This window comes from Triturus cristatus, chromosome 10, assembly GCF_964204655.1.
Source record: "Triturus cristatus chromosome 10, aTriCri1.1, whole genome shotgun sequence".
Classification (NCBI taxonomy): Eukaryota; Metazoa; Chordata; class Amphibia; order Caudata; family Salamandridae; genus Triturus; species Triturus cristatus.
Genome location: NC_140593.1, coordinates 1162183283 through 1162205476, shown reverse-complemented (window position 1 = coordinate 1162205476; position 22194 = coordinate 1162183283).

Genomic DNA, 22194 nt, shown 5'->3' with positions numbered 1-22194 from the left:
CAGACTGAAACATGCACTTTGAATACCGGCAGCAGACTTCCCTGGTGAGCAGTAGCTTTATTGCAGTGATCTAATGAGCTACTAGAGTGCTAACATTCAGAATTTATGGCAGATGTGTGACACATCTGAATGCCTTCTTGATCGAACCAAAGTAAAAAACTGAAAGTATTTCCTACTGAGGAGACTGCAGTAAATGCGGAAATTAGGAAACTTCATAACAAATAAATCTCCCAAGATGGCCACCAGAGACAAAAGAGCCCAAATGTTGCCCAGATATCACCCAGATGTAGCCCAAGTATAGCCCAATGACAGAATGTCCCAGAGTGTTCTAACGATCAACTAGAGCGCTAACAGTCTTACTTATGACAAAAGTATGGCACACCTGAAGCCATCTTGATTGGAATAAAATGGTAACACTTAAAACATTTAATTTACAAAGGAACAAAATGAGGGGGTTCATTTTGCCATAGAAATTATGATTAGTTCTGCAGAAAGAAAAATTAGGGCACATTTTGACTTCTCAAATCCTCTTCTATTTCATAAAAAAATTCTGATATGCAGACTTAAACATGCACTTTTAATTCTAGCAGCAGACTTCCCTGGTGAACAGTAGTATTACTACAGTGATCTAATGAGCAACTAGAGTGCTAACATTCAGAATTTATGGCAAATGTCTGAAACTGAAAGCATTTCCTACTGAGGAGACTGCAGTAAATGAGGAAATTAGAAAACTTCATAACAAATAAATCTCCCAAGATGGCCACCAGAGACAAAAGAGCCCAAATGCAGCACAAATATCACCCAGATGTAGCCCACATGTAGCCCAATGACAGAAGTTTGCAAAACACTTATTATTTGTGTATTTGCAGGTTTATATAGTGCAGACTTGTCAGGTATTGGAGTACTTTACATGAGCATTGGTTACATCACACAAGATCAAATTATTTTTGGTTGTAGACATGGGGAGATTAAGTGATTTGACCAGAATCACAGAATGTTGAGCTGAAGCAGAAACTCCAACCTGGTTCCCCAGTTGCAAAGTCTGCAGCTCTGGACGTAACACCACATCCTTTCCCCTAGGTGAAACATTTAATCAAGTGGTCAACTGTATAAAAAAACATAAAGATTACAAATAATTTAAAAGTTCTTTGTCGCTATTTGAAAACTCAGAAAATATGTCCTCATTTTAGTTTTTTAGAGCACTAACCATAATTTTGATGCAAATAAGACCCTCTCATATATGTAATTTCTAAAGGAAATACTCTAGGTATTACAGTTTTGATTACATCAAGATGACGTCAGGCGTTCCACACTTTTGTAATAAATATAGTATGTTAGCAATCTAGTTGTTCATTGGGATACTGTTGAGAGGCAGAGGCCAGGGGGACAGACTCTGAAAATTTAAGGCAGGTAGGAGAGTGCAGATGCAACAATTTGACCACATTGGGCAGGCAGGAAGGGCAGTGGCAGCACAACAGACTATGGAGGGCAGTGGTAAGGGGGGCAGGGGCAACAAACCAACAATACAGGACTGGCAAGAGAGGCTGTGGCAATATAATAGACCTTTGTGGGCAGAAGGAAGAGGCAGTGGTAGTACAACCATACATGCCAACAGACCCGTTTCAGCCAGGAAACGTCCAATGTTTTTAAGCTCAAATGGGCTTTATTTGATCTGTCTCCTATCTACAATCTCCTCTTTTTCAATGTAACTTAAGGGGAAAATCAATACCCCAGTTTTTTTCAAAATCTCCCTCTAACCAAGTTCAAAATGTTCGCAAGTATGGTACATTGGATCATGGTAGGCAGGAGGAATTGGGGTAGGGACATGGACTCGGATAACAGAGGACAGGAGGGACATGGAGAGGTGCACCAAACTGACCCTACAGGGCAGGCATCAGGGTTTGCAGCAGCCCAATACACCACACAGCGCATACGGGACGGGAGTGCAGCACAACAATCCATAGAAAGCAATAGGGAGGGGACATGATCGTGCACATGAACAACAGAGAACAGAGGGGAAAGAGGCAATGGTAGCTAGCTGACGATAATGGACAAACAGGAGAGAAAGCTGCAGTATAACAGACCATAATGGGCAGGAGGGACGGATCAGGGGCATTACAATGGAACAGACAAGCCAGGAGGGAGGGAATAGGGGTCTGCACATGGAAACAGAGGGCTGGGGGCAAGGGGGGGGGCAGGAGCAGCAAGATGACCATGGAGGTCAGGCAAGATGGGCACTAGAAACAAGACACACCATGGAGAGCAACAATGAGACTATGATGGCATACACACAGACCATGGAGGGAAGGTGGGAGGGGCCATGGCAGCACAGATGACCATGCATGGCAAGCGGGAGGGGTAGTGGCAGCACAATGGCTATGATGGGCAAGAAGGAGGGTGCAGGGGCATGCACAAAGGACCATGGAGGATAGAAGGGAGGGTCAGGACCTGGGCACAGACAAGAGAGTTCAGGGAAAGGGGCATCACAACAGACCGCGCGGGGCAGGCAGGAGGAGCAGTTGCAGCACAACAGACCAGGGAGGGCAGAAGGGTGTGGCAGTAAAATGGACTATGGAGGACAGGAGGAAGGGGATAGGGGCATGGCATGTAGACAGGCAGGGTGGAGGTGGCAGGGACAGGTTACAGTCATCTGACAATGCTAGGCAGGTGGGAGGGGAGTGGCAGCTCAACAGAACACTCAGAGTAGATAGGAGTGGCAGGTCCATGGAACATGGTGGGCAAAAAGGATAGAGCAGAGGCATGCACAAAGACATCGGAGGGCAGGGGGAAGGAGAATAGGGGCAGCAAGCTAAGCACAGAGGCTAAGCAGGAGGTCAATGATGGGCCATAGAATTGGGCAATGGAGGGCAGGAGGAGTGGACTGGTACATCATGCTAAATGGAGGGCAGTGGCAGCACATCAGACCATGCACAGCAGGAGGGAGGAGGCTAGTCCATGGATTCAGACAACAGAGGATAGGGAGGAGGTGGATGGGGCAGCAAGCTAACTGTTCAGAGAAGGTGGGTATTAGGAACTTTATTGTTTTTAAAATGTGTGTCTGTGCGAACTACTTAAAATATGAACAAGTATGCAGCATAATCTCACTTTTATTCAGGAAGAAGAGGACGTTTGTGACTGTGACTCCGGGCTCACTTGGCAGAAACACCCCCTGACCCTCCACCCCCATCGCAAAATGTAATGCCCGTGAAAAGGGTAGGTGGACGCAGTGTTATATACTGCTGGGTGTAACATAGCACTCTGCAAACACGCCCCCTGGCCAGTTGTAAGTTGGGGAATTAATTCCCCTTCAATACTGAGGGTCCTTCAGGGCCAACTAGCCCAACAGATTTCTCCAGTATGCGCCATGGAGCTGCGTTGCAGACAGGTGTTCTGAGGCCACGCCCCTTTTTACACCTTTATGCAACGCCGCTCTGTGGCGCTTACTGGAGGTACCTAGTGGGCTAGTTTGACCCTAGGGACCCTTAGGATTCAAGGGGACTTAATCTCTCTACTTAGAACAGCCACAGGGCGCGTTTACACAGTGGTGAAGGGAGGGGACGGGTCCTGAGGTGACGTGTGCAAACATGCCGTGTGGCGCGTTTTAAGTTGATGGAAATAATTCCCCTTCAATCCTGAGGGACCCTGGGGGCCAATTAGCCCACCAGGTGCTTCCAGTAAGCGCCACTGAGCTGCATTGCAGAGAGGTGGTCCAGGCCGTGCCACTTGTTACACCTCTCTGCAACGCAGCTCTGTGGCGCTTACTGGAGGTACCTAGTGGGCTAGTTGGACCCTAGGGACCATCAGGATTCAATTGAACTTAATCTCCCAACTAAAAACGGCCACAGGGCGTGTTTACACAGTGGTGAAGGGAGGGGACGGGGCCTGAGTTAACGTGTGCAAACAAGCCCTGTGGCGCGTTTTAAGTTGGGGAAATAATTCCCCTTCAATCCTGAGGGACCCTGGGGGCCAACTAGCCCTCCAGGTGCTTCCAGTAAGCGCCACTGCGCAGCGTTGCAGAGAGGTGGTCCAGGCCGTGCCCCTTTTTACATCTCTCTGCAACGCAGCCCTGTGGCGCTTACTGGAGGTACCTAGTGGTCTAGTTGGACCCTAGGGACCCTCAGGATTCAAGGGGACTTAATCTCCCAACTTAAAACGGCCACAGGGCGTGTTTACACAGTGGGGAAGTGAGGGGACGGGGCCTGAGGTGACGTGTGCAAACACGCCCTGTGGCGCGTTTTAAGAGGTAGATTTAATCCCCTGCCCTATTATATACTAGGGGCTTACAGAGGAGGTCATGCTGATCACAGGGGGACCCCAACGCATAGTGTTCCCTAGTGTATGTAGGTGTTTTCACTGTATTCTGAGTGTCTTTTAACATAGCACTGGCTCTAGGACTGGTTAGTCAGACTCAGTTACCACCGGTATCCGTCTGAAAAAGTTGAGGGTACAGGATGATTTTGCAACAAGGCTTCTTTCTGCTCTTCTGTTTGTTCTTTCTGCACGTTATCCTTCTTCCTGCACTTTTCTTCGTCTTTGAGGACTTCTGTTGTGTCTTTCTGCATTTCTTTTTTTTCTTTCTGTGTGTTTTTTCTTCTTTCTTCACATGTCCTATCTCTGTAGGCATAGTTAGAAATTAGCATTTAAAAAACCTTTGAAATTCACTGAAAAAACCATAGGTTTCAGGCACGTTATAGTTAGGATTTAGCATTTAAAAAAACCTTGGAAATTCACTGAAAAAACCATAGGTTTCAGGGGCGTTCTAGTTAGCTGGACTTTTCACTCGTACAAAACCATTGAAATTCCCCCGTTATAGTTAGTTCAGCTAACTATAACTCGCGCGCCCGCAATGCACTGCTGATGATGTCACATATTACATCACTCATGACATGGTCAATGACATCACTCATGACATCACTGATGACATCTATAACGTGCCTGAAACCTATGGTTTTTTCAGTGAATATATATGTATATATATATATATATATATATATATATATATATATATATATATATATATATATAGCCAAACTCCGTTTCAAAATTACAGGATTGTCCTCTAAGAACAGAAGCAGACCCAGAGTGCGGTGAAGAATCCAATGATTTATTTAAATATAATAAGCACCAACGCCGCCATATATATATATTCACAAAAAATGTGAATAATTTTTAGTTAGGAAAACTATATTCATTCTTTTTTTTTTTTTAAATATTATACAGAAGACGTGCATCCTTCGCGCACCCTACACGATGGCTGCGCGCATTAAGGTAGCCATTTTGAAAAGTCGCGCTGGGGTAGCGACTTCGGCGTAATTTGTAAAATATAAAATATCTTTAAATTAATTATAAATAAACGTTTTACTTTAAGTGTTTGTCTAAATTTATTAATAAAAGTATTTTTCAAGTATTATTTTCAATATAATTTTTAATAAAAATTATTTGAATATTATTGGATTCGGAGGTTAGGAGGGATGGCCATTTTGCTCGATCTGTTTTGTAAGATTTTTTGGTCTAGTCAGGTGGACACCCTCCTCCGGGTGAGGTACGGCTTGAGGATTCTATTCAAAAGGTGAGGAATCAACAGTCAGAATTATCCATCAGAAGAGCAAGTTACTTACCTTCAGTAACGCTTTTTCTGGTGGATGCAGTATCTGCATGTGGATTCCTCACTGTCCCACCCGCCTCCCCGTTGTCCACCTGTTTCTACCAAAAAGATGCTTTTACTCTTTGGCATGAATGTTTTTAATATGCCTTAACCATGCTTATGTTTTAATAGTGAGAAATGCTTGATCTGTTGCACTTCTTTATGCCTTTATTGGTTATGTATGTGTATATATATATATATATATATATATATATATATATATATATATATATATATGATTACGATCCTGTCCTCAAAGTATGAATCCAGAGAGAAAAGGGACAGCACACCAGGAAACAGCACAAATTAACTTTATTTGTGCACTAGCTTAATTCAGGATGACGCGTTTCGGCGTTAGCCTTTGTCAAGTAACTTCCTGTGTTCCCACAAGCCATAGAAATACACGGACATGGTTGATAGACATAAAGGAAATACTGCTATTGATTTAAGCATAGCGTAAAAAATGCATTAATTATAATTCAGTTCACATCCATCAACACCTCAGGGCTATAACCAATGAGGACAATACTTATCCAGTGGCCAGACATTTTAAGGAGTATCACCACAGTGACAACAAGGGCTTAAAATTTTATGTTATAGATGCAGTGACGGCAAGCAGACGCGGAGGAGATAGAGAACACAGACTCCGCCAACTTGAAACACGATACATTTTACGACTCGATTCAAAACATCCTGGGGCGATTGAACATCACAGAGGATCTTTACACTAGCCTACCTTGATTGCATTCCAACATTAGGCAGGCAGTTGTACCTTCACTACATATTTACACTCACTTAGATAGGGCCCAAAGATATCTCACGGTCCTTCAAATTCGCATATCTATATATTCATATTGTTATTTCTCTTTAAACAACTCAATTTTCTAAGTGAAGACAATTTGATTCTCTCAGATGCATGTATTCGATTGTTCCCCCGACTCTGCTGCTAGTCCACTTTCAGGGTGCCACTCGAACTTACCTGTGTTCAATAATTAAGTCACACCAGAACCCAGAAAACACTAGGCACTCTTAGACATTAAATTCTCTTGTTCTCACTCCCAATAGTACTGCATACATTGTTGAGGGCCCTCACCATATAGCAATTATCCACAATGATAACATCTATCATTCTTCTCAAATAATGGGGACTACTGAATACAATAACAATGATTATAGATAATGACCCACTGTCTATAACTGTGACAGTTGAGTGGATAAACTGATCTCCTTATGCCCCTTATTTGGTTTTAACGTATTGTACACTAATCTTTTACATGTTTTTACATTTTGTCTACTTTGAACCCATCTCTAGTCACCAGATTGACAGGGCAATGTCCTTTAACGCAATCAAGAGATTAATTCGTTCGGAATATTCCCCCTGCTTTGTGACATAAGTATTAACTTTGCTATTTTATCACTTTTTCAAATATTCTGACTTTTTTACATTTCACGGATGCACTTTATATATTTGCACATCACATTTTGCACATTTACACCAATCTCTAACGTGACTATATATATATGACATTCTAAGCAGACCCACTTACAGCGTTACCGTCAGGGATTCATCCCGTGAATGACAATTTAGGTACAAAGATGATGAAACTAGGCTGTTGCGATGGTATCTGCAAATATGTTCCTTTGAAGTTTTCACATGGGAAGGGATATTTTGTGGCCATATTACAGATTTAAATTTTAAATTAGGACACTGTCATTTAACTTATACTAGACGTGGATTCTTATAAGATTTTATCTCATGATCCTCCAGTTGTCCTTTTGCCTCAGCCATGTATCCTTATTATGTAACTGTGAAATAACTGCCATACGTAGATGAGTAGAGACTTGTAGATACCACTATGCCTTTAGGATACACTCAGGTGGTTGCGCTAAGCATTTGCAACAGCGATATTCTACATAATAGAGAGAATATTTATTTTATTTATTCTTGATATAACTGTTTGCTATTTATATATACATTGATTTTAAATAATTTATTTATTCGATGTATTCACCAATTCAGGTTTTTAAATTATTTATAATTCTAATTGCCATGCGTTAACTACCTTCAATTGCGTTATTTTGCACAGTTATGTATGTCAAGTCTGTTGTTTATATCTATTAGCAATCAGTCACGTGATTATTTGAACATTTGCACAGTCACTTTATAAGCCAACTCTTAATTGGTTCATGTTGTCATGTGATCAAGGCTCGGAGGAGCCGAAACGTTATGGCGGCAGAAAGGCACAAAATAAAATAATCAGCACTGAACTTTTGGTCCGTGTCCGTTTATGCTGTGACGGTGTGGAGTGGCGTTCGCAGCAGCTTTACGGATCTACTCATATATATATATATATATATATATATATATATATATATATATATATATATATGATTACGATCCTGTCCTCAAAGTATGAATCCAGAGAGAAAAGGGACAGCACACCAGGAAACAGCACAAATTAACTTTATTTGTGCACTAGCTGAATTCAGGATGACGCGTTTCGGCGTTAGCCTTTGTCAAGTAACTTCCTGTGTTCCCACAAGCCATAGAAATACACGGACATGGTTGATAGACATAAAGGAAATACTGCTATTGATTTAAGCATAGCGTAAAAAATGCATTAATTATAATTCAGTTCACATCCATCAATGACCGTCGAAATCAATTTACAAATTCATAGACTGAAACTGAAAATATTCTAATGATACCAAAATATTGTCGTAATTCAATGCGGTCAGGTGCTATAAAAATAGACAAAGTATTGAGTCCCTCATGGTCATGACATGGCCTAATATAAAATTACATTAGTGACTCATGCAAGTGTATTCGATAGGCAATAGCAATATAATTGCAAGCTATGCCTCATCTGACAAATGTTTTAAACAATTTCATGTACAATAAAGTTATACAAATTCAAATTCAATCAAACTCGATTTCAACATGAATACATATGCTACTTTTGTCATGTTTCTGTCATTTTTTGGATTATTTTGCATTTATTTACTTTTTTAACACAAGGTACCATGGTAAAAGATATTAACGTAGCAAAGTACATCACCAGTGAAAATAAATAGAGCATAAAACTCAATAACGGGGTAAGGGCGCAATTGCGCAATTATCTTAACCCCGTTCATGTATGATAGTTCATGTGGGTGAGTGCCCTGCAATAGTATCTGCTGCGGGGAAAGCAGGAAGAAGCCTTTATTAAGTGCTAGATAGAGGAAGTGATGGGGAAGTGTGGGAGTGAAGTACATGATTACAAGTGAAACAGGAAAGGGTATCAGGACATGCCATGGACAGACTACATCTACCACAATTGTGGTTAGTAATACATGTTACCCCTATTGGGGTATATAACACAATCCATCGGTATCCTATTACCCTAACTGAATAAAATGTGTAAAATAAGAAATAGAATACCATTACCATTAAAATCCCAGCCCACATAGGTTGGGAAAAGACACACTACTAATTATGAGATTGCAGAATACGGCGAAAGTGGCAAGCTATAGCCCTATGTGGGTCGCGAGTTCTTCCCCACTGTTGAGTCCCTTGGGTGCCTTGCAGTCCAGATCGATAATAAATTTGGACTCAAGTATTCTTAAATTTTTTTCTCGGTCACCTCCCCGTGTGTGTTTCAAAATTCTCTCAACTCCATAGAACCTTAAACTACTGTTGTCACTCTTGTGAAGTTCTGAATAGTGACGTGCCACGGGATAATTGTGATCACAATTAGTGATGGCACGTAGATGCTGTAGAATTCTTAGTTTTAAGGGCAGCTTCACACTGCCCACATACTGGAGGCCACAGGGGCATTCCAGGACGTAGACAGTGAAATCGCTGGTACAGTTAATGATATGTTTGATTGGACGTATTTGTCCAGAGCCCGTAATGTATTCTTTGCAATTTTTGCCATTTCGGTCAGCTTTACACATACCACACGTGGTGAAGCCATTAGGCATTTTCAAAAACTGTGATCTCATGTCCTCATTCTGAAAGCTGTGGACTAGTCTGTCCCTCAGCGATCTTGCCTTTTTGTAGGTTATCTGTGGTCTTGATCCTATACGATCACCAATAATTGGATCTGCAGTTAATAAATTCCAATGCCTGCTCATGATCCTCTCCAATGTCCATGCACCCCTACTGTACTGTGTTATCATTCTAGGTGCATTGGACTTGGTCTCCTCATCCTCTTTCTTCCTAGTACTAGTTCTCGATGGTTTGAATAATAGGTCATGTTGTTTCAGATCTTTGACCTTATTTTTAGCTATTGTCAGGGTTCGTTCCTTGTATCCCCTTGATTTAAAGCGGGTCAACATGGTCTATTGTTCCTGCAGAAAATCATCATCGGTGCTACATGCACGGCGGGCTCTCAGCAGCTCCCCATATGGTATGCTGCTTTTCAATGGTACTGGGTGGTGGCTCACAGCGTGTAATAGTGTATTGCCGGCGGTTTGTTTACGAAAAAGACGGGTGGTAATCCGTTTCTCCTTTATCTCTACCGCAATGTCCAGGAATTCACAGTAAGTTGTACTTATGGTGTGTGTAAATCGTAGATTTAAATTGTTGATTCCTAATTGCTCGATGAATTCCTTAGCTAGACTCTTTGAGCCGTTCCATATAAGGAACAGGTCATCTATATATCTGATCCATACTAGTATGTGATCAGTGTATTTCTGGAGATGCTGTGTCCATACCACTTGCTCTTCCCACCACCCCAGAAACAGGTTAGCTAGACTAGGGGCAAAGCAAGTACCCATTGCGGTACCAGACCGCTGTCGGTACAGTGATTTCTCAAAAAGTAAGATATTATTTTGGAGGCAGAAAAGCATCATTGTTTCTAGCATTCTGTTGTGCTCCCAATAATCAATGTTTCTACTTTTCAAAACGCGTCGTCCTGAATTAAGCTAGTGCACAAATAAAGTTAATTTGTGCTGTTTCCTGGTGTGCTGTCCCTTTTCTCTCTGGATTCATACTTTGAGGACAGGATCGTAATCATTTGGAGTGGTTACTGCTACCACTGACGGCACCAGCGTCGTAGGCACGGGGAATGCTTTAGCAGTGAACCAATGAAATATATATATATATATATATATATATATATATATATATATATATATATATATATATATAGATATATATATAGATATAGATATAGATATATAGATATATATATTATCTACTGGCGGTCGCCAGTAGATAGTTATAGTTAGGACCGTGTTTCCATAGGAAATCTCAAAATTCTATTTTGAATAACTTTGGCGCCGGTTGACAAATCCTCGCGAAATTTTGAAAACTAATGGGGCGCTCCACTCAGCTCCTACCCTGAAAGTCTCGGGGGGATTCGTCAAGCGGGGGCCGAGAAAAAAGGGGGGTCCCAAAACGCGTTTTCCCCATGCATTTTCCAATAGGACCTTTAGTCGAAGGTACAGCCCGAACGGCTGAACAGAATTACTTGAAATTTGGCAAAGAGGTAGTCCTCAGGTCAGGGATGTGCCTTTTGCATATATGGAGTCAATCTGTTCAGTAGTTCCTGAGAAAATTGCAGTTAAAGTACATAAATATATATAGCCGCGCACTGTGCACGCACCTTAACGTGCGCGAGCGTAATTCTGTTTGGTGGTTACATGTCAGTCAACGTTCGAATCGGTCGAAATCAGGAAGTGTCGGCCGCCATTTTGTTGGTTTTGAGTGCGAGAGTGAAAAAGGAAGGTGGCGAACATGAAAAGGGGGCAGGGTAGAGAGTTCCTGACCCCCTAGCCTTTGTCAGGGGGTCCCTGAAGGACCCCGAAGGTAGAAAAAAACATTTTAATTTTTTTATAAAAAATCACGGGGTGCGCGCACCGTGCGCGCACGGTGAAAACCCCCACAAAAAATGTTTTAATACGTAGTTTATTGTAAAATAAATATATAAAAAATATAATAATAAATACATAACTTAGCATTTAAAAACCCGTACAAATTCACTGAAAAAACCATAGGTTTCACACACGTTATAGTTAGGAATTAGCATTTAAAAAACCTTGCAAATTCACTTAAAAAACCATCGGTTTCACACATGTTATAGTTAGGTGGACATTTCACTCGTAAAAAACCAATGAAATTCCCCCGTTATAGTTAGTTCAGATAACTATAACTCGCGCGACCGCCACTCTATCAAAAGGATGATGTCATCAGTGATGTCATGAGTGATGCCACTGACCATGTCATGAGTGATGTAATATGTGATGTCATCAGCAGTGGGGAATTTCATTGGTTTTTTACGAGTGAAATGTCCACCTAACTATAACATGTGTGAAACCTATGTTTTTTTAAGTGAATATATATTTAGTATACTATGTACACATGTGAAAATGTGTCAGTCCATCTGTTTACCTCGGTGGCAGGGAAAAAATGGGTGGGACTGATGTCAGCACGCCGACGAGGTCCTCTTATGGCTCCAATGATGTCATATGGTATCGCAAGCGAAGCTGTGCTATTATGACATTGTCGTCGATGTGGGAGAGCTAGGAAAGAATTTCCACGGAATGCTGGGGCAGGGGAAATTCACCTAAGTGTTCAGGCTAGTCCTTTGGGAGCAACTGTGCGCACCGGCGGGGCTGTGAAGTGACAAGCACCACTACACACAGAACAGGTAACGAGGGCACTGAATAACACAGGCTCTTCTCTTTGTATCTGGCAGGAACAACAAGGTTAAAATGCCCTAGTTCCAAAATGTAGAATTAGTGCTACAACGGTCTTCGAGAGGACCTGCGATGGATGCCGCTTCTGCCTTCCGTACACTGAAGACGGCACATGGGTCACGCGGTACGGTCATACTGCAGTGGGACGCACGCTTGTTGACCTCTCATCGCACTGCTCCACACTTCGGGTACAACGCTTTCCATTAGCTGTGTTTTCTGATGACGTGTCACGCTGGCCCCGTCCAACAGCAGAACCCCTTTAGATCCAAACAGACTTTTCAACTCTCTCACCAGAAGTGAAACCAGGCCACGTGGAGACTGTCACAATACAACGGCTGGGAATGCACTTTTCGGTAAAAAAACACATTCCTTCCTCTTAATTTACCAAAAAAAAGACTCACTGAAGAATAAGGGTGGGCGCAGTGCTCTGCTCCGCCCACAGAGTGCGCGTAGTACTGCCCACTTCGTGCTGCGCAAAGTAGGCGTAGCAGGGGCAGACTACGCACACCCTGCGGCGGAGCAGAGATGCCCGCCACCCGCCTCCCTCCCGCCCTCATTTTACAATGATTAAAATCATTAGATTAAGAAAAATTACTTACCTGAGCTGCCGCGTCCCGGGGCTCCATCTTTCTGCTTCCTGCATATCTTCTTCCTCACGAATGCGCATGCGCGGACGACCGCGCATGCGCATTTCTCGGGAGAAATGCACATGCGTGGGAGTGCCCGCGCATGTGCATTTGTGAGGAAGAAGATATGCAGGAAGCAGAAAGGTGGAGCCCCGGGCGTAGTGGGTTTCAGGGGCGTTATAGTTACTTGGATATTTCACTCATACAAAATCATAGAAATTCACCCGTTATAGTTAGTTCAGCTAACTATAACTCACACACCCGCAATGCACTGCTGATGATGTCACATATTACATCAAATGACATCACTGATGACATCATCCTTGTGATAGAGTGGCAGACCTTCTCTCACCCTAATATAACCTTTGATACACACACTCAAAAATAGAAACTAACATTTTTAAAACAATAGACACCAATACCAGTTACAACACACCTATTCAGTAATTCCAAGATCTACACACACATCCACTCATTCAGTAATAGTCCTATACAGTTACTCATACATTTAGTCACTCATCATATGTACTCATACACCTAAACATCCTGTTACACACCGACACTCATCCATAGAGTTACTCACACACATAGTCACACATGCAAACAAAGTATCAACCATCCATTTACTTGCATATACAGTTATACACATACCACCACACTTACTTCTACAGAAACTTACACATACTTACTCTCTTAAGCAATCACTTATAGAAACACATACTAATTTATACAGGAACTCTTCCAATCTCTCACTCTCACATATACTCACTTATATACAACAATACTCACATATACTAGTTTAAAACGTATGTAGTTACTCATAAAGACACTATTGAGACAGTCATTCACTCACTAACACACCCATACACACACTCATACACCCATACTGTCCTGCACACATGCTGTCTTCAACACATACAGTTAGTCACTCATTCATGCATCTATGCGCTACGTAATACCCCCCACCGAACCATACAGACACTCAGACACTCATACTGATACTCAAAAAAACAACTAATAACCTATATAGACACTCATGTAGCTACTCACCAACCCATGCAGCCACTTATACACAAAGTGAGAGACAGATATTTACATATTTAAACATTACTCACTAACCCATGTATTCACTAAGATACGCTTAATCAGTCAGTTATACAATCAATTTTTCAAAAAAATCATCCATTTAGACACTTATATACCCATTTATTCTTCCATCGACCTTGAGTATACATATATAAAACATATTTAATTTTCAGAAAAACACACACTCACTGGAGGATGTCATAAGTGATGTCATTTGAGATGTCATCAGTAATGTCATGAGTGATGTCACTGACCATGTCATGAGTGATGTAATATATGACGTCATCAGCAGTGCATTGCAGGCGCACGAGGTATAGTTAGCTGAACTAACTATAACGGGGGAATTTCTATGGTTTTGTACTAACTAACTATAACACCCCTGAAACCTATGGTTTTTTCAGTTAATATATATATATATATATATATATATAGTCCTGTCATGATAAGCTTTATTCATAGTCACATAGTAAAGATATATAAATATAATAGTATTAAGATTAAAAATAGGTTAAAATGGATAAAAACGCAAATCTAAAAACAAACATAAATAAAAACATACATCCCCTGCATAATCAATAACGTTCCTACAGCTGCGTCCTACAATCTATAACATCCCAAAAAATACAGCACATATAAATAAAGTTCGGGAGCAATTGCAAATACATAAAAGCTGGTTGACATTGTGCAAAACCTAGTTGTAATAACTAAGGTTTAATAAGGTGTTTTCTCAGACCAGAATAATATTCACAAAAAAGGACAATATGCATGGTACTCTGCGTGGAGATATCGTCACATGGGCATTACACAAGGTCAGGCTACCAGTTATTTATAGTAGGAAAGCTGGTTAGATGATGGAAGATATCCAACTGAAACCGGGTCAGCACGATTCGATTAGACGGATTATACATGTTAGCTTAATAGAATTGCATATGGTGGCTAGTCAGAATCATCTGGTTCTTCAAAACAGAAGATTTCATCATTTCTGTGGATAGCCTCGATTCCTCAAGTAGTGATAGGCATTTCAATGTAAGGACTTTTCTTTGGATGGTAATCAAGAGCTCAGGAAGGTAAAAAAACTCAAGGTGGCCAATGTCTGCCATAAAATGATGCACAAATTTGAGCCAGGGGATTTTAAGTGCAGAAGTAGATCTAAGATAGTCTTCAATGATAGAGCGATTTAGTGTAGTGTGATCAGAGGACCAGATTTTATGTCAGAGCAAGACTGGCTGGATCTTGATCTCGTCTGCTAAACAAGGAATTCTTCGTTCAGAGTGGCAGACAAAGGTTGACCTGCTTTTCGGGACAGCAAGGAGATTCCTTAGGAATGCGTTTTCTGCTGTTGAAGTATATCAGCATTCACATATCCCCAAAGTTCAGTCCCGGACGTGGCAGCAGGTCTGCATTTGGCCTTATAGATAGTCATCAATTCCAAAATTCAGCAAGGCCATGATGGTTTTGACACATTGGAGCCTCCTTGATTTAATTGCACACATCCAGTTCTCAGCTTGATTGAATGAAATGCTTAAATATGAGAATGTAGATGTGAACAGAATTTTAGAGCCCTCAATAACAATATCGTGACAACGTGTGGCTCTTTTCCCAAGTTTCATTGCAAAGGTTTTACTGATGTTAATGTTAAGCCGTGGCTCTGTATGAACATGGCAAATTCATCAACTAATCGCTGATGGCTAAGTGGAGTGTGCACCATTATTTACATATATATATATATATATATATATATATATATATATATATATATATATATATATATATATATATATATATATATATATATATATAATATATATATATATATATACATATAAATATATAATAAAAAATGGCACACTTTGAAACCGACAAGAAATAGAACTAGGCCCCAAAAAGAGAGTTCTGTATCAGAAGAGGAATTAACTATAGGGGATATTGACCTGTTGGTCGCAATGCATGAATTACAAAACGATATAAGTGATGGAGATGCCAATATTGAGGCTCAACGAATTTTGAATGAAATGGAGATAAGGTGCGATGCATCTACCATTTCTGGTTTCAAACCAAAATCCACTTTTTTACCGACAATGAGCCATGACAATATTGACACTTTTCAGGAGCAGGTGAGCCAGAACCTTCTGAAATTTAGGCAACAAAACTGGGCCAAGAAAATGCAAACTTTTAAACACAATCTGACCCTTGCACAAAGGAGGGCTATACAAGAACTAGCCGAAGATGACAGTATCGTAATTCGACCCGCCGATAAGGGGGGCAATATTGTCATCCTGTCTAGAGAAATGTACGTAGCAGAAGCTATAAGACAACTGAGTGACACTAGCACATACTCCAGATCTAACCGTGCAGACTACAATAACAGCATTGTACAGATTTGGGAAAAACTGGGTGAATGGAAGGATAAGGGATTGATTGAATGGGAAGAATTTTGTTCCCTGAAGAAAGATTACCCTATCCTCCCTGTGATGTACCTACTTCCCAAAATACATAAAAATAGGGTCAATCCCCCAGGTAGACCCATTATTTCTTCCAGAGGATGTGTTTTGGAAAATCTATTGCGCTATCCGGACCACTTCCTCAGGGAGTTTGTAATCACTCTCCCGTCATATGTCAAGGACACAAAGGATTTCTTGGCCAAAATACATGATTTAACATGGGAAGAAGATTTCTTACTGGTAACCATGGATGCCAATTCCCTCTATACTATCATTAATCATGATCAAGGAATAGAAGCATGCGAAAGATTCCTCAAACGCAGACACATTAGATTTAGAGAGCACACTCTGATGATACTGGAAATCATCAAATATTGTCTGAAGAATAACTTCTTCATGTTTGACAATGTGATTTACAAACAATCCCTCGGTACGGCGATGGGGACCAGCTTCGCGCCGAGCTTTGCCAATCTCTTCATTGGAGCATGGGAGGAGGACATCAGGAAGGAAACTAGCCTACAGCATGATTTCACTAAAGTCAAACTCTGGCTACGATACATTGACGACTTGTTTGTGATCTGGAAAGGCAGCAAGCAAGAAGTCCATAACTTTATCACCTGACTCAACCAGAATAACAATAATCTAACACTCACATACACTACAAGTAATTTGAAGGTCGAGTACCTTGACACGTGTGTAGAAATTGCGAATAACAAATTAACAACTATTTTGTTTCGCAAACCCACAGCAGGTAACACATTACTCCATGCCCTAAGCAGTCACCCTAACACACTCAAATGGAGCATCCCCTACGGGTAATTGCTCCGAGCAAAGAGAAACTGCAGCACAGAGGAAGGCTTTCAAAAGGAACAAATAATCATGATACAAAGATTTAAAGAAAGAGGATATCCCACGTGGGTACTCAAAAAGGCCATGGACAGGGTCAAAGAAATTGACAGAGGTACAATTCTGGAACCCTCCCCTGATTCCAACTCACCAAAAGACAATGAGAACGCAGAAACCAGGTTGATTCTTACATATAACGGGCATTCAGATCAAACTAAGAAAATGATCTCCCGGAATTGGAATCTCTTTAAAGGAGATCCTGTTATAGGCAAGATGATACCTACACGTCCCTTAATAAGTTACAGGAAAGGACGTAGCTTAAAAGATTTGTTAGTCCGCAGTGATTTACCCAGTAAGGAAAGAAGCAATATCATTGATCTACAAGGCTTCTACCCCTGTGGACACTGCAAGGCATGCGGTAACAGCCGCTTGCGTAAGGAATTTTGGAACAGCAGTACAAACAGTATGATTCACATTAAACAGTTCCTCACTTGTAGCAGCACTAACGTAGTCTATGTGCTTGAATGCCCTTGCCAACTGAGTTACGTAGGAAGCACCACACACATGGCAAAGAAACGGGTCCTCGAACATATGAGGGCAATTACGAATAAGGACCAACAGTACCCCATTGCTCGTCATTTTGAAACAAAACATTTTTCGGACTATTCCAAATTGTTCTACTATGTTATTGAACGAGTAATACCCAATAAGAGAGGAGGCGATAGTACTCTTAAACTGAGACAACGTGAATCACGACACATAATTGGGATGGGGACCAGATATCCTAACGGCCATAATATGGATGAGGAGATGGCCATACACTTATATGGCGATTAAAGTGACAGCAGATTCCATCCGTAGACAGGTTGTAAACATGATCACAATTGAGAACAGGTGGGATACTCTTAGGAGGGTGGACTATGAGGGGGAATGTATAGAGGCCCAGAAAGGACAACGATGAACTGTTATCATAATGAATGATTTACACTCTGACTGTTTGTAGAATGTCTATTGCAGTTTGATTAAGCTGACCTTGTGTTTCTCTTTTACAGGAAGAAAGGAAGGGACTATGTCTCGGGCCCGCGACACAGGATCCCTACCCTTTTCTTCCAATGCTGCTCTCCAGTGGACAGATAAGATCAATTCAATTTTAATTTTATGATTCAGGCACATTTGAATCTGGTTTGATTTTGGTTAAGGATGCACCAGTGGACCAATGTAATGCAATACAATTTAATGTATCTTTTACATCTGGACTAAATAGAGACCAGTGTATGGAGTTTGGTACGTTTGGACGGGGCAATTTTGACCGGCAGTTTATTTTCTTGCTTCCATTAATGCATTAGTAGGATCCACGATCCAAGAGATCTCGCAATAGATTATTAATACACAAGGACACTTAGCAACATGAGATTAAACTCACAGGTGGTTGGAAGTGTACAATAGCCAAACGACCCGGTAATACCCACCCATATGTTACTGACACTGGCACTAACTAAGGCTGTACCCACTATGGGAGTATGTTTTGACCATTGAGGTGCAATACAGAACGCATACAGGCGAACCTAACATGTCCCTGTCATTATTAAGCATACACTAGGCTACACACCTTTTGCGCTCCAAGCCATTTAATACTATACTCACTATGGGAGTATGACACGCGACACCAGACCGCGAAACGCAATTAAAGCTTATGGATTAAGTGGGGACAATTAATCACACTGCACGACACGAGTCCCGGGGGTGCTTCTAATGTTTATTGAAACATGTAGGCATGAGCCATGTAGCAACGTTTCAGTACCAAGCCCACTAGGAGGGATTTACCGTTGTTTTATTAAATAACAGTGGACTGTAAAGTTTGTCTGCTACGATATATGTCATCTCTTACTGTTCTGCAATGGCGCACATTAAGTACTGCTATCAGAGACAATTTTACTTTTCCAATATGGTGCTGTAAAACCTTTGAAACAGTCCCCTTTTCATGTCCATGATTGTACGAATAATGTATGTTAACGATGGTCCGGTAGCATAACGGTGTGTGAGCAAGCCCATTGAGGGTGAAACGCGTCACGTTGGGTTTATGAAGTAATAAACCCCCTTGAAGTATCTTGGAGCGGTGTGGTGTCTTTTCTTTGACCTGAGAGCACAGTTGGAACTCCGTTTTGCAAGAAAAATTATCACCGGTTTACTCCACCGGCGCTGTGCCACCCCTCGAAGGGCTACGCTTTTCGACAGGAGTGCATCTTTTTTGTATATATATATATATATATATATATATATATATATATATATATATTACCGCTGCAACTCCCCTTCTGTTTAAAATCATGGCGAAATGGCGCTTCGGTAAACATAGAAAAAAGGTTGTTACCGAAACGCGTCTGTTTTTGTTTTGTGAGCGTGTTTCCTGTTAATAAAATTACGGAAACGGCCCCCCGCGAGTGCTGTCTTTCTCCAGAGAAATCTAATGAGAGAAGGGGAGTTGCAGCGGTAATAGATATGCGGGTACACCCCCGCACTGAGAAGCACCCGCCTGAGAGTGCACCTGGTGTTTTGGAGCAGTAATATATATATATATATTTTTTTTTTTTATTTTTTTTTTATTTTTTTTAATCGGGTGGAGGTTGCCACTTGATAGTTTTAGTTAGGTCTGCTTTTTCATTCACAGAGCGCTTTTAGATTTGCTAATAGCTTTTGCCAAATCTACACAAAACTTTCAAAAAAAAAGTTCATCCTACTTAGCAACTTCACAGAGAGTTTTGGGATGATCCCTCTAGTGGGGCCGAGAAAAAAGGTCGGTCCCAAAATACTTAAGGCATGATTTAGATCTTGGTGGATCAGGTCCCTCTGTCGCTTTTTTAATGCCTTCCAACCCGCAGACTTGGGAGTCTACCCATAACATTTAGGGGCTCATTACAATGTCAGGTGGAAACACCTCTGCCAAACTCATCTGGAGCATCCCATGCCACAGCCACATCACCGCCACCTGAGAGACCTTCACTGGATACCTATCAACAAGAGAATTACCTTCAAGTTCCTCATGTACACCTACAAAGCCCTCCACAATGCCGGACCTGCATCCCTCAACCACCACCTCTCCTTCTACACTCCCACCAGACATCTCCCCTGCGCCCAACTGGGCACCATCCCATGGATTGGCAACACAGTGGTTGGAGGAAGATCCTTCTCCGACCGTGCTGCGAAGACCTGGAACACCCTGCCTCTGCAATTCAGGCAATCACCATTGCTGCCTCAATTCAGGAAGGACCTCAAGACCTAGCTCTTCAACTGAACAGCAGATCCACTGTCCCCCTCACCCCCACTCAGCACCTTGAGACCCTCACAGACGAGGTGAGTTGCACTTTATAAGAATCCTGATTGATTGCTTGATTAGCTCCAGGACTTTACCCCTGCTAACAAGTGCTACAGTACTTGTGCCCTTTCCTTTAAGCATAGTAAAATTGACTTACACCTGATTGGAATATTTAATGTACTTATAATTCCCTTGTAGAGTGCTATACCAAATACCCAGTTCCTTTAAATTAAATGCCACCAGTGGGCCTGCAGCATTCATTGTGCCACCCAGTTAAGTAGCTCCTTAAAACATTTCCCAGGTTTGCTTTTGCTGTCTGAATGAAGTTTTCAACTCACAGTTCGACTTGGTATTATAACCCTCTTGCCAAGCCTTAAACGCCCCATTTGTCACATAAAGTTCACCACTAAAGTAGACCCCGGATAACCTTTAGTGCAGGGTACAAAGTAATTGAAAGGTTCTACATGTACTTTTAGGAATTATCTTTTCCTGATCAGGAAAACTCCTAATTTTGTTTCTCAGCACTTTGAGGCCTGCCCCGTAAAATAACAGTTGGTTGCATTATTACATTGAATTAGTGTTAACATTTAATTGGGAACAACTAAACATTCCATGTTTGGTGTCTGAGAAATTGTAATTACAAATCTTCTTTAATGGTAAAGTTGGACTATTAAATTATCATTTTGAAAATGCAACTTTTAGAAAGTTGCCATTCCCTGCCCTTACTATTTGGTGCCACTTACTAGGTCACATGACCTGGGGCAGTTGGCAGTTTGACTTTGTTTATTCCTCCCAGACAGCCACCCAGTAGAGGGATTCTCTTTGCCTGGAGGGGCCATCAATGGTAAATATGAGGCTGCGGAACTGGGCACAGCCTCACTTGCAACTGAATAGGGTGTGCTCTACCTTCACACAAATGATTTTTTATCACTGCATTGTGTATGCAGCTAGCTTAAAGCCAGAGCTTCGGAGGCAGGAAACTACTAGAACTTCAAAGGGACATCTCTTGAAACTTCTCTTACTTCAAAGAAGGCTCAAGATATAAAAATAGGGCTCAGAGACTCACTCTTCAGTTCACTTTCTGGACACGTAGAAGGACTCTCAGAGGACTGCCTGTCTTCTGCTGGGGCCTGCTCTAGACTGCGTTGCTGCATCTGGAAGAACTGTTGTGCTGCCTGGAGCCTGTCTTGAACTCTAAGTGACTTGTCCTGCTATTTGAGTCCTGTTTCACCACTTGAACCCAAGACTACTAAAGCAAATTCGAAGGGCTAGTTGGCTGGCCTCTTGATCAGAGCCTCAGGGAAAGAAATGTTTTAACTATCTCAGCCCGCACCTGGACCCAGCCTGGGTGAGTTCTAACCCTCCCCCTCCAAGTCATACTCAGTCATGGGCCAAATAGCCAAAATCCAAAACGTGGAATTTAAAATATTTTGGCTAAAAACTGCTTTGTAAGCGAGAGTAGACCAGAACCAGCCTGCTCATCTATTCGTCCAAGATACATCGCCAGTCGACCTAACTTTGCAGCAAGTTGTACTACATTCTTCTCCAAAGCAG